At 44.9% G+C, this 12,421-nt stretch overlaps 1 pseudogene; it reads left to right on the forward strand.

The window, feature by feature from the left end:
* The first annotated feature begins 357 nt into the window (after positions 1-357).
* LOC146641555 (protein NLRC3-like) lies at positions 358-8,401 on the forward strand (annotated as a pseudogene).
* Positions 8,402-12,421: the final 4,020 nt, after the last annotated feature.

Here is a 12,421-nt window from a genome sequence, read left to right on the forward strand (position 1 = left end):
AGCGGCCCCTCTCTGGGGCCAGCTCCCCCGCTGACCCCAGTAGGCACCCCACACTCTGGAACCCAATAGGGCAAGGGGGCCCAGGCCCATCCGGACCGAGGGCCCGCAGCAGCAGCAACGCCCAGCCCCACAGAGTCTGAGGCAGCCCACCTGACTCCACCCCAGAGAAGACTGCACCCACCCCATCATCCAATCATCTCCCAAACTACACAAGACAATAGACACCCAGGTTGAGTTCATTCTCCACCTCTCCTAAATCTCTCCCCCCCACCTCCAGAGTAAGCTCTTGTAGTGAGGAGACCACCTGCAAAGACATAACAACCTCCCCACCAGTTAGAGAGCCCCCTAGTTGGGCCGATGAACCAGAGGTCCCCTGCACTGGGGCTGAGCCCCCCTGCACCCACCCGCCCACTGCTCCGGCAACACAACAGCCAGGACCCAAGCCCCCAAGGCCCGGCCAGCACCCCAGACCGGGGGGCGGAGCACCTCCAGACCCCCAAGCCTCCACGCCCGTCCCGGATCCTCCCAGGCTACCAGGCCAGTAACCAATGTCCACCAGCACAGACCCTCCCCCATCTCCGCTGTATGCCTGCTGGGCTTTAAAATTACTGAGATCCTTTAAGACCGGTTACCCTTTAGGACTCACAGTAGGGTTCACTTTCAGGTTGGTTTCTGTCAAAAAAGGAGGAGCACAGTTTTAATTGAAATCAGTTAAAGGTCCATCTGAGTTGATTAATAAGTTGAAGATGATGATTAGGAAATAAACAGTTTTTTTAGTTTTAGTACATCACCACTGTAGATTAAAAACCACATAATCAATGTATGATTCAAGCACAGACTTTGTCTTTAATGGGAAGGGATTTATTAAAAAAGTTACCTTACCTTTCACTAATAGTCCTTGGATAAACTGAAATCATCTTATATGCAAAGAATATCTGTGGTGCTTTTCCATGTATCTGCTGACTTAATGAAGGCCCAGTTTAGATAACCACATATTTTAAGTGCTGTCTTATGCCAGTGGGTGGTGGGGGTCAAAGAGTAGCTACTGGTCTGTGTGTGTTGTTTTCTTTAACATTTGGTCTTCAATCCTCCAGAATGAGCACACCACAGTACAGGAATAATAACCTGTTGTCTTTGGTGTCCTCCCCTGGTGAGCTTGATGTTTCCATCCAGTGTGTTGATGTGTTTGGTTAAAGCCTCTGCTTCTTCAGTTTTGATTTTAAATCATCTACATGTCTAAACCAGTGGCTATATGCTGTGTCTTTGAAAGAGCCTACAGCTTTAATTTCCTCTCCCTCCTGCAGGTTGGCTGCAGTAGGGGACACCTCGTTACTTTTGCCTGTGGAAATGTTTGTTGTGTTTGTGGTGGTAAGGAAGAGGTCTAACAGGGTGCAAAGCTAAACAGGGGTGAAGCTGAGTCTTCCGTGTAAGGAGCTGTCTCTGTAGACACTTTCTGATGGTGGCTACTGCCTCAGTTGTGAAATGTGAGCTGATAGTTTAAAATTTGGACCTTGCTGATGAAGTCCGTGGAGAGTGATGAGTAGTGTTTCCCATAAGTAGAATTTGTGGTTTATAAGGTCAGATTATTTTATCATTATACTGAACTTATAACTGAAAAAAGTCTAAACATAAACTGTTATTACCTTATTATCATGTCATTGATGTTTTATTCCAAACAGATCAGTGTTGGATGTATGTGGCCGAGACACTAAACCTTAACATAAAGAAATGAATGTGATGTGATACATAACTGTGTTCACAGTTTCTTCTGGTAAAATCATCTTCTTCTTGTTTTATAGAAAGATCATGGGAGAACCTGTAGAACAACCACCAACCAAAGCATCAGCAGGTAGGAAATCTGTGGTTTGTCTGATGAGATGTATGGATGTACATGAGGTAGATTCCCTTTTTGTAACATTTTTTTTTTTTAGAAAAAAAAGATATTCTGGCATTTGTTAGAAAAAAAATGTCAGAACATTTAGACTTCATTATATATATGCTTGCCTTTAAAACAAACAGTCTCTATCATTATAAGTACATCAAAATCAAATGTTTCGAAACATGTCTTAATCTTTTTTGGCACATTTTTATAACATGAGAACTGCCAATGTTGTCTGCCAAGCCTGGCAGAAAAAGCAACTGGACTTTTTTTTTTTACTTTGAACCCACACACCCTAAAATTCAGTTTGAATATGAGATGATGAAGTTTTAATTCAACAGATTTAGAGTATTTTTCACATGATTGAGATTGAGATGCATGTTTATGTCTCTTTATTCTTCCTGTAGAGGAGGAGCTTGCCAGCGTGCGGTCAGCCTTTGTTTGTAGGGTGTCACCAGAAATCCTCACACAGCTCCTTGAAGCTCTTGTAAGTGACGGTGTTTTAAATGAATTGGAGAAAGAATCAATACTGGAAGGGAACCCAGTCAGAGCAGACAAGGCACGCTGCTCCATCGACTCAGTGAGGAAGAAAGGGGACCAAGCATGCAGGATAATGATCAGACATCTTCAGAGTATAGATCTCTCTTTTTTCTCAGCTGCGTTTATACTCTGATCCATCTGCTCAGCAAGATGAGGTCATGTATCTCTATAAGAATGGTCACCACCAGTTTGTTGCGATGTGAAAGTGTGAAACTTCAGAATTCATTGTAAGAAAAGGGGGAGGAAAAGAAAGAAAAGCCATAGTTGTTTGACTTGAATGCTTCAGGAAAAAAAATGAAAACAAAATGCCATATTTATATAGAATAATGTAAAGCATTTATTTTTGTGTCCAGAAATGGTTTACATTATCTGTCTCCTTTCTAATTTACAGCAGGAATTATATTTGAATACTGAATGTCTGTCAGGTGCTTCTTTTAAATGGTGAACATAGCAGTAGGGATACATTATAACACTTGAACATTGTACTATTTGGAAACAAAGTTATTTCTTTTGGTTTTTTTCTGTTATTTCTTGCTTTTCTTTTTTAAATTCAGATGTTCTTCAGGATTGTCAGCCTAAATTCAAGTCTAACCTGAATAGGAAGTTCCAGTGTGTGTTTGAGGGGATTGCTAAAGCAGGAAACCCAACCCTTCTGAATCAGATCTACACAGAGCTCTACATCATAGAGGGAGGGACTGCAGAGATCAATGATGAACATGAGGTCAGACAAATTGAAACAGTATCCAGGAAACCAGACAGGCCAGAAACAACAATAAGAAAAGAAGACATCTTTAACGACTCACCTGGAAGAGATAAACCAATCAGAACCGTGCTGACAAAGGGAGTGGCTGGCATTGGGAAAACACTCTTAACACAAAAGTTCAGTCTTGGCTGGGCTGAAGACAAAGCCAACCAGGACATCCAGTTCATATTTCCATTTACTTTCAGAGAGCTGAATGTGCTGAAGGAGGAAAAGTTCAGCTTGGTGGAACTTGTTCATCACTTCTTTACTGAAACCAAAGAAGCAGGAATTTGCAGCTTTGAAGACTTCCAGGTTGTGTTTATCTTTGATGGTCTGGATGAGTGTCGACTTCCTCTGGACTTCCACAAAACTACAATCCTAACTGACCCTTGCAAGTCCACCTCAGTGGAAGTACTGCTGATAAACCTCATCAGGGGGAAACTGCTTCCCTCTGCTCGCATCTGGATAACCACACATCCTGCAGCAAGCAGCCAGTCAGATCCCTCCACACTGTGTTGGCATGGCGACAGAGATCAGAGGATTTACTGACCCACAGAAGGAGGAATACTTCAGGAAGAGATTCAAAGATGAGGAACAGGCCAACAGAATCATCTCCCACATCAAGACATCACGAAGCCTCCACATCATGTGCCACATCCCAGTCTTCTGCTGGATCACTGCTACAGTTCTGGAGGATGTGCTGAAAACCAGAAGGGGAGGACAGATGCCCAAGACCCTGACTGAGATGTACATCCACTTCCTGGTGCTTCAAGCCAAAGTGAAGAAGGTCAAGTATGATGAAGGAGCTGAGACAGATCCACACTGGACTCCAGAGAGCAGGAAGATGATTGATTCTCTGGGAAAACTGGCTTTTGATCAGCTGCAGAAAGGAAACTTGATCTTCTATGAATCAGACCTGACAGAGTGTGGCATCGATATCAGAGCAGCCTCAGTGTACTCAAGAGTGTTCACACAGATCTTCAAAGAAGAGAGAGGACTGTACCAGGACAAGGTGTTCTGCTTCATCCATCTGAGTGTTCAGGCGTTTCTGGCTGCTCTTCATGTCCATCTGACCTTCATCAACTGCAGTCAATCTGCTGGAAGAACAACCTACATCGTCCTGGTGGTCAAAATTTTTTAATGCACCAAAACTACAGCATGTCCACCAGAGTGCTGTGGACAAGGCCTTACAGAGTCCAAATGGACACCTGGACTTGTTCCTCCGCTTCCTCCTGGGTCTTTCACTTCAGACCAATCAGACTCTCCTAAGAGGTCTTCTAACACAGACAGGAAAGAGCTCACAGACCAATCAGGAAACATTCCAGTACATAAAAGAGAATCTCAGTGAGAATTTGTCTGCAGAGAAAAGCATCAATCTGTTCCACTGTCTGAATGAACTGAACGATCTTTCTGTAGTGGAGGAGATCCAACAGTACCTGACTTCAGGAAGTCTCTCCACTGGTAAACTGTCTCCTGCTCAGTGGTCAGCTCTGGTCTTCATCTTACTGTCATCAGAAAAAGATCTGGATGTGTTTGACCTAAATACTCTGCTTCAGAGGAGGCGCTTCTGAGGCTGCTGCCAGTGGTCAAAGCCTCCAACAAAGCTCTGTAAGTACAATTGTACTCATCCATTTAACATCCAGTTGTGTCAGTAACTTATTTCTGACATATTTATTTGGCAAACAATAGCTTTTACTTGGGTGGCGTGTCGTGCATTAAACAAAGCATTTCCATTGTGACTTAGTTATAATCAAATTATTTGAATTACTCAGTGAATCATTGCAGCCATAGAATCATCCTTAGTTACACTTTATTAAACTTAGAATTCTGAGTGCTTCTTTGGATGTACTTAGAATTGCTTCTTCACTCACCTCTTTCCACTTTCTGTGTGTTCATGCACCACTGTTGAATGTAACTTACTAATAAAATCCCTACAAAATCTGTCTACTGCACTGTGCCTTGGTGTTCCACATTGTGATTTTTGTTTGTATTTTGTTTGTTTTTTTGGCCTGTGCTTTCCCCTCACTTCAAACTGGTTGAAGCAGATAGTCCAGCACCTCAGTTTATCCTCAATCTGAAACTAGCTGTTTTAGCTATTTAACCTTTAAACACACCTCCCCTTGTCATCCCTCCTATTGTTGCCATAAAATTTAATCTTGATTTTAAAAATAAACCACCAAATAAAACAACAACAACAACAAACAATCCAAGTCAGACTTCATGGCACCAAATTCTTAAGGTTTTGTCAGCCTTTGATGACAAACTGCACCACAATCTAAAACAGGCTTTCTCATCATTATTATTTTTTTCTTTTTTGAGCTTAATTAGGAGTTAAGCATTGATCTCAGTCTGTAGTTCAGCACCACTGAAAGAATAATAATTTCCTAACAGCTTATAAAACAAATGATCGGCATAGTTTTCCTCAGTGTGTTGCATACCTATTTTGTAGATTTATGCATCTATATTGTCTTCCTGTTCATCTTAGCCACACACAGAACAGCTCTTTTTGTTGCAATTGGATCTAGAACACAATTCAAATCAGGCAACATCTCCTAACCTGGATGATTTTTAAAGTGGATTCTAGGAAGTTAAAAATTGTCTTGAACTGCTTGTACGATGATAGCTGTCCTTTATGATAGCCTTGGTTGCCCCACATAGCCATGCAAGGTGGCTCTCTCCTTGGGCAAGAAGACCATCCAGTCTCACAGTTTTCTTTCCCCTTGTTGGCTGATGATGTTCATTTTGTTTGTTTTTTAGCTGACTTATAGTCATTCTCATCATTGTCTTCAAATTACAGACTCCTGACTGCTGCTATAGATTACCCAGCTTAACAGGTGACCCATTGTTTTGAAAGTTGAGTTGTGATTCCAGTGCCTGGGACTGAGTCTGCTCAAGACCATTTCCTCTGTGTCATTCTCCTCATTTCCCCCTCCCTCCCTGTCTTCTCTATCCTATACAGTGAAGACAAAAGTGAATACCTCAAGTTCTGAAAACTCTTCCCTTTCATCATCTTCCACATGATCTCTCTCATCTTTTTTTCTTTTTTGCCTGTCCCATTTGGTTCTTTAGCCATCAGAATTGTTGTCTGAAGACCAACAAGGATACCCAATGGATTTACTTTGCCAAATGGATCATCGTGGCATTGCCGTATTGGTCCATTTGATCGACCTTTGTTTTTATTATTTATTATATTTTATTTTCAGATGTTACAGACGGGACAGACATGAGTGAGGGATAGGAAAGGGAGAGAGAAAGAGGAAGGAAAAAAAACAGAAGGGGAGAGGGACAGTGAGAAAGGGGGGGAGAAAAAAATCTCCTGGATCACCTGTTGAGAGAAGAAGAATAGAAAACAAGCAAAAAAAACAAAAAAACAAAGCAACATACTAAACACAACACCATCGCATTAATCTAGCTAAGTGTAAACAGCAGTAAATACTAAATATTCAATGTTGTTGTGCAGCACGCAGGACAGACAGCGCACAATGTGTTTTGAAGTAGCAGCCAAGAAAGGTGTAATTTAAGTCTACGAGCAGTGAACATCCGTGTGCATACCTGTGTGGATCAGCACGCTAGTATTCAAATGGTTTCCACATGTAATGGTCTGCAAGAGGATGTAGCGAGCCATAGCCCCGTCCCCCAGGGCATGAAACAGGCATGGAGGAGATCCAGGCCCCAGACATCCAGACGCCTCAGAGTGCGAGAGCCCAAGGAGGACCACCGGAGGGGCATCCGTGCCACCCTCATGGGAAGGGCTGAGGATCCCCAGACGAGGCGTCACCCAGTAGCCACCGAGCAGAAGCTAGAGGCGGCTGCACCGGCGTGCCCGCCGGCTCTGCCGGTAGCCAGCTGTGCCAGAGTGAACTGAGCCGCAGGCCCAGAGGCCCCCCGCACCCCGGAGGAGGCCTGACCGACTAAAACAGGCGCCAGGCCCCGCCAGGTAGCCACCGGGAGTGAGCCGGTACATACCTGAGTGCCCAGCCCCGGACACCAAGAACCACCAATGCACCGACCCCTGAGGGCATCAGTCACCGGCAGGGAGTGTGGTGAGGGGAGACAGGCCTTGGAGGGCCTGGGAGTTCCCAGAGAGGTGGAGTCTAAGACCCGACCTGACATATAGACACAGACAAACAGGCACACACAGACACAAACATGCATTCCCACCCTCATGCACAAATATACAAACACTCAGCACTCACCCAACGTAAGGATTGACATAAATGGACATGTACACACAATCACACTCCCCAAACATACTCTATACCCCGGGTCCAGGTGCCCTCGCCCCCAGAGGGGGAAACAGAACCCAGACCCAAGAGATGTTACCCTTCCCCCCGGGGTGGAGGCAAGCAGACCGTCCCAGGGTCCGCAGCAGCAGGGAGGCCAATCGGACAGCTAACATCTCCTCCCAGCCGCCCCGCCCCAATGGCTAGCAGAGAACGGGGGTGTGCGAAGACCCCATACCTCCCTCCTCCCGCTCATGTATAGTGTTGCTGCGTGTTGTTCTAAAGTGCATTTAAAACAAGGGAGAGCATGGTGCTGCTGCCAGAGAGCAGCAGGTGTTAGCACGGCCCCTCCCGAGAACCCTCAATGTCTACATGGATTTAAAATTGAGAGGTGGGCACCAGCGCCAGAGGTAGGTTTGAGTACACAGACCGTCCACTGGATGCCGTTAACGTGCCCACCCTCAAGGCCCTATATATATGTGTGTGTTATGAGAGTGTAAGTAATGTGGATGTCTAAGTTGTGAGATAAAATTGAGGCACAGGTGGCCAGAAGGGGACGGGGGGGGGGGTGTCTCCCCTGCACCCTTGTGACACACCAGCACCCCAAGGCCCTACCTGTGTGGGTGAGTGTGGTGGAGCGGGAAGAGGGAGGTAGTCGGGGATGGGGAGGAAAAGGAGGGAGGGGAGGATGCCCCTCCCTAGGGCCAGCTCCCCCCGCTGACCCCAGTAGGCACTCCCGTCCTCTGGTACCCACCAAGGCAAGGGAGCCCAGGTCCATCCAGACCGGGGCCTGCGGTAGCACTGCCAAGCCCCACAGGACCAGGGGCAGCCCACCCTACCCCACCGTAGAGGAAACTGTACCCACCCCAACATTCAATCGTCTCCCAGACTACATGAAACAACAGACAACCAGGTTAAGTTTATTCTCCACCTCTCCTATGTCTCTCCCCCACCTGCAGAGTGGACTCCTGCAAGGATGGAACAACCTCCCCGCCAGTTGAAGAGCCCCCCAGTTAGGCCGATGCACAAGAGGCCCCCTGCGCCAGGGCTGAGCCCCCGTGCACCCACCCGCTCACAACCTCGGTGACACACCGATGAGGACCGAAGCCCCCAAGGCCCAGCCAGAGCCCCAGCATGGAGGCGAAGCACCCCCAAACCACAAACCCCCACGCCTGCCCCGGATCCACTCAGGGGCAGCCAGGCCACCAGGCCAGTAACCTACGTCCACCAGTACAGACCATCCTCCAGCCCCGCTGCACGCAGCCACGAGGAGAACAACCTCTAAGAGCGACCAGAGCCCCTAACCAAGTTATGAACACAGCCCCCGGGTTAAGCCCTCCAGGGATAACGTCTCTAGGGGTCCTCCAGGCGCCCTAAGCCCGTCCCAACTCCATATCAACCACAGTAGCTAAGGCGGCACCAAACCACGATCCCCTACCCCCGCTAGGTGATGGAGCCGATCAAAGGAGCCCAGAGGGATTGATCTAATGTGGTGGCAGAGGCTATATCGAGACTAATGTGATCTATTAGAAAGTTTCTATATTGGCTAGAATTAAGATTATTTTTATTTTTCCAGTTCATGAGGACCGTTTTCTTGGCGATGCATAGGGCAGTAAAAACCATGTGGACTGTATTAGTTTCTGTAGTGACCTCATCCAGTTTTCCCAACAAGCATACTAAAGGGGAGGTTGGAATTTTACATTTCAGACACTTTGTTAAGTCTTCACATATCTCGTGCCAAAACTTCTGCACTGGTGAACAGAACCAAAGAGCATGAATGTAATTGTCTGGTGTATTGCCTTGACAGTGTGAGCAGTTGTTGGAAGATGTAAAGCCCATCTTGAACATCCGATGACCTGTATAGTGCACTCTATGTAGTATTTTGTATTGTATTAATTGCAGACTGGGATTTTTAATCAATTTAAAGGTTTTTAAGCATACCTGAGACCAGAAGTTTTGGTCTAAGCTGACTGATAAATCTACTTCCCACTTTGCAATAGGAAGGGATATTGATTCATCTAATTTAGAAAGTGTTCTGTATATTTTAGATAATAATTTGGGGGATTTAAGAGTAAGAAAATGTGCCGCACTTAGTGGTGTTTGTAATTCAACTTGACTGAGGTTAAATTTCTTTTTTACTATGGATTTAATTTGTTGATATTCTAAAAAATCTTTTCTTGTTGATCCCATATTGTGCAACTAGTCTGTCAAATGGAATAAATTCTGTTCCCTCTAATATATGTTCTAAGTATTTAATTCCTTTACAACTCCATTCTGGGAAATTAATCATATTGTTGTTTTGTAATATGTCAGGGTTATTCCAGATAGGTGTACGTTTGCATGGGATTAATGAAGACTCCGTTATTTTTAGAAACTCCCACCATGCTGTCAGAGAAAAGCTGATGTTGATACTTTTAAAGCATTCATGTCTTTTGATGTTTGAGCTAATAAATGGTAGGTCTGAAATCTCTAGATCCTTGCATAGTGCCTGTTCAACATCTAGCCAGGGCTCATCTAAGAAGGTATGTTTTAACCATTCTGAGATGAACTGAAGCCTGTTGGCTAAGAAGTATTTGTGAAAATTAGGCAGATCTAATCCTCCTCTATCCTTGGTTCTTTGTAGCGTTTTTAAGCTGATACGCGGGGATTTATCTTTCCAAAGGAATTTGGAAATATATGAATCCAGAGATCTGAACCAATCTTGTGATGGTTTGTTAGGGATCATCAAAAATAAGTAATTTATTTTTGGCAAGATCATCATTTTTATAGTGGCCACCCTTCCCATGAGTGATATGGGTAAAGATTTCCATCTAGTCAGATCGCCTTCTACTTTCTTTAGAAGTGGGATGTGGTTTAATTTAGTTAAGTCTGAAAGCTTAGGAGAAACATTAATACCTAAATATTTATTATTTCCAGATTGTAGTCATAAAACTGACACCGCTCCACGAATAGCGTGGAGTAGAAGGGCGTGTCAGTAATCACTCCTATTAGTCTCATACCAGAGAAGGCTCTGCAGTTCTGTCCTAATGACTCTGTGTTTCTTGCCTCCTAAGAGTTTTCTCCTCACAAAGGTGTTGTGGATAAATACAATGAAATAAAATTATATGACCAAGAAAAAAACTGTGGTAGTTTGTAAATATAAAAATAAACGCGAATTCACTGTGTAACTTTATTAGCAGTGTCCTCCTGAAATGTGACAACAACGTTCAGAGTAACATCCTCCTCTCTGCCCCTTAATGCTCTCTGGTCACTATGGTAATGCGTAAATATTTCTTTCAAAAAAAGACACACAACTACAACACGGGAAAAGACCCAAGGAAACCGACTTAATGATAAAAACCCTGAAAAACCTCAATTTCACACCTGGGCCTCAACTCTCGCAGCCCGATACCAAACGACTCATGGACCAGCACCAGTCCATGGCCCGGCGTTTGGAGACCGCTGGATGGACATGTAGGTGAAGGGAACAGAGGAGATGACAAGGTATTGAATAGGTACAGTGTTAAGGAGAGAAATGTAGAAGGACAGATGGTGGTGGGTTTTATGAAAAGGATGCAAAAAGCTGTGAGAAACATTGACTTTAAGAAGAGGAAGGAACACAGGGCCATGTATAAGAGTGGAGGACTGTGCACACAGGTGGACTACATTATCTGAAGGAGATAGGTGGCATGAATTAGCTGCGTGAAGCAGGTAGGATTGCACCCAAACGCAGACTCAAAGGCAGAACTTTAACTCAAAAAAGCTTTGCTTGTATCTAGTAATACAAAACAAACTGGAAAAACACACAAACTGTCACGGTCTGCAGAGGCAGACCGTGCGGAAATGTGTGTGGTGGACCCAGGAGCGAACACAAGCGAGGATGCAGGAGTGGAGTTAAACAAAAGCGAGCCTTTTATTCTGGCTGATGAAAGGAACAAAACAGAGTGAGGGCAGCATAAGAGTAACAGTTCAAACAGAAACCTAAACTGGACATAAACTAAGGAAAAGCTATGGCTGGAGATCCGGAACACAGGGGGTGGTAACACAGACGACGCGACACAGACTACATGAAACACAGAGACTAAATACACAAGAGGGATGATCAGGGGAAGTGGCCACACATGGGAACACAGCTGACACAGATAAACATAACAAGACATGGCAGGAGTAAACAACACTGACGGGAGACTGTCAAAGTAAAACAGGAAGTACACAGGTGCAAACAGGAGGAGAGAGAGAGCACGGGCATAGTGGGCTGGGGAAACATGGAATGAAACAAGGAGGGGAGATGAGGGCTCACAGATACATAGAGGGGCACACAGGGGATAAAAGTCACAAGGGGAAGTCAAATAAGGAACACCACAACAGGACAACTTAGGAAACATGGCCTAAATAAGGAATGAAATACAAAAATACAAGAAACTAAGAATACTGGGCCCACATGGCCCAGGACCATGACACAAACTAACAGGGCAGGCAGAACAAACAGCACGGAAATGAGCGAGATCATGATGCAGGACAGAGGGAGATGAAGACATAAATACACAAAAGGGCAAAAAAGGGAACGAACTGCAGGAGGGAACACAGCTGAACATGATATAACTAATAAACAGTACCTTTGCACATTGACTGAAACTAGATGGCTGAATGAACAATGGGCTCTGAGTCAGTTCCTTGATCATTAATATGCAAATTGTCATAACCATTTAACAACCACTGATCAACAAACACTAATCAATGACCCAAAGTGGGTTGGGGAATGGCTGCAATCTCAGCATTATAAGATAGTGAAAGAGGTACCCTTAAGCCCCCTCCTCGATTCAGAGATGGTCATTCCCTTTTCACGTAAATGGCCTCCTTGACTGCCCGCTCAAACCAGCGTTCCTCCCTGTCCATGTTGTGTATGTCCTCATCACTGAAAGAGTGTCTGTCACGGCTGAGGTAGCAGTCGTGTGGTGTGTGGGAGAAAAGAACCCAAAATGCAGGTACTGCCTGGGGTGTGAGTGAGCGTTTTTTAAAGTGATGGCAAAGTACACAAACAGGGGATAAGGAACAGGG

This window comes from Rhamphochromis longiceps, linkage group LG23 (assembly GCF_057381845.1).
Source record: "Rhamphochromis longiceps isolate RC_006_pf linkage group LG23, R_longiceps_female_GT1.1, whole genome shotgun sequence".
In the NCBI taxonomy this organism is placed as follows: domain Eukaryota; kingdom Metazoa; phylum Chordata; class Actinopteri; order Cichliformes; family Cichlidae; genus Rhamphochromis; species Rhamphochromis longiceps.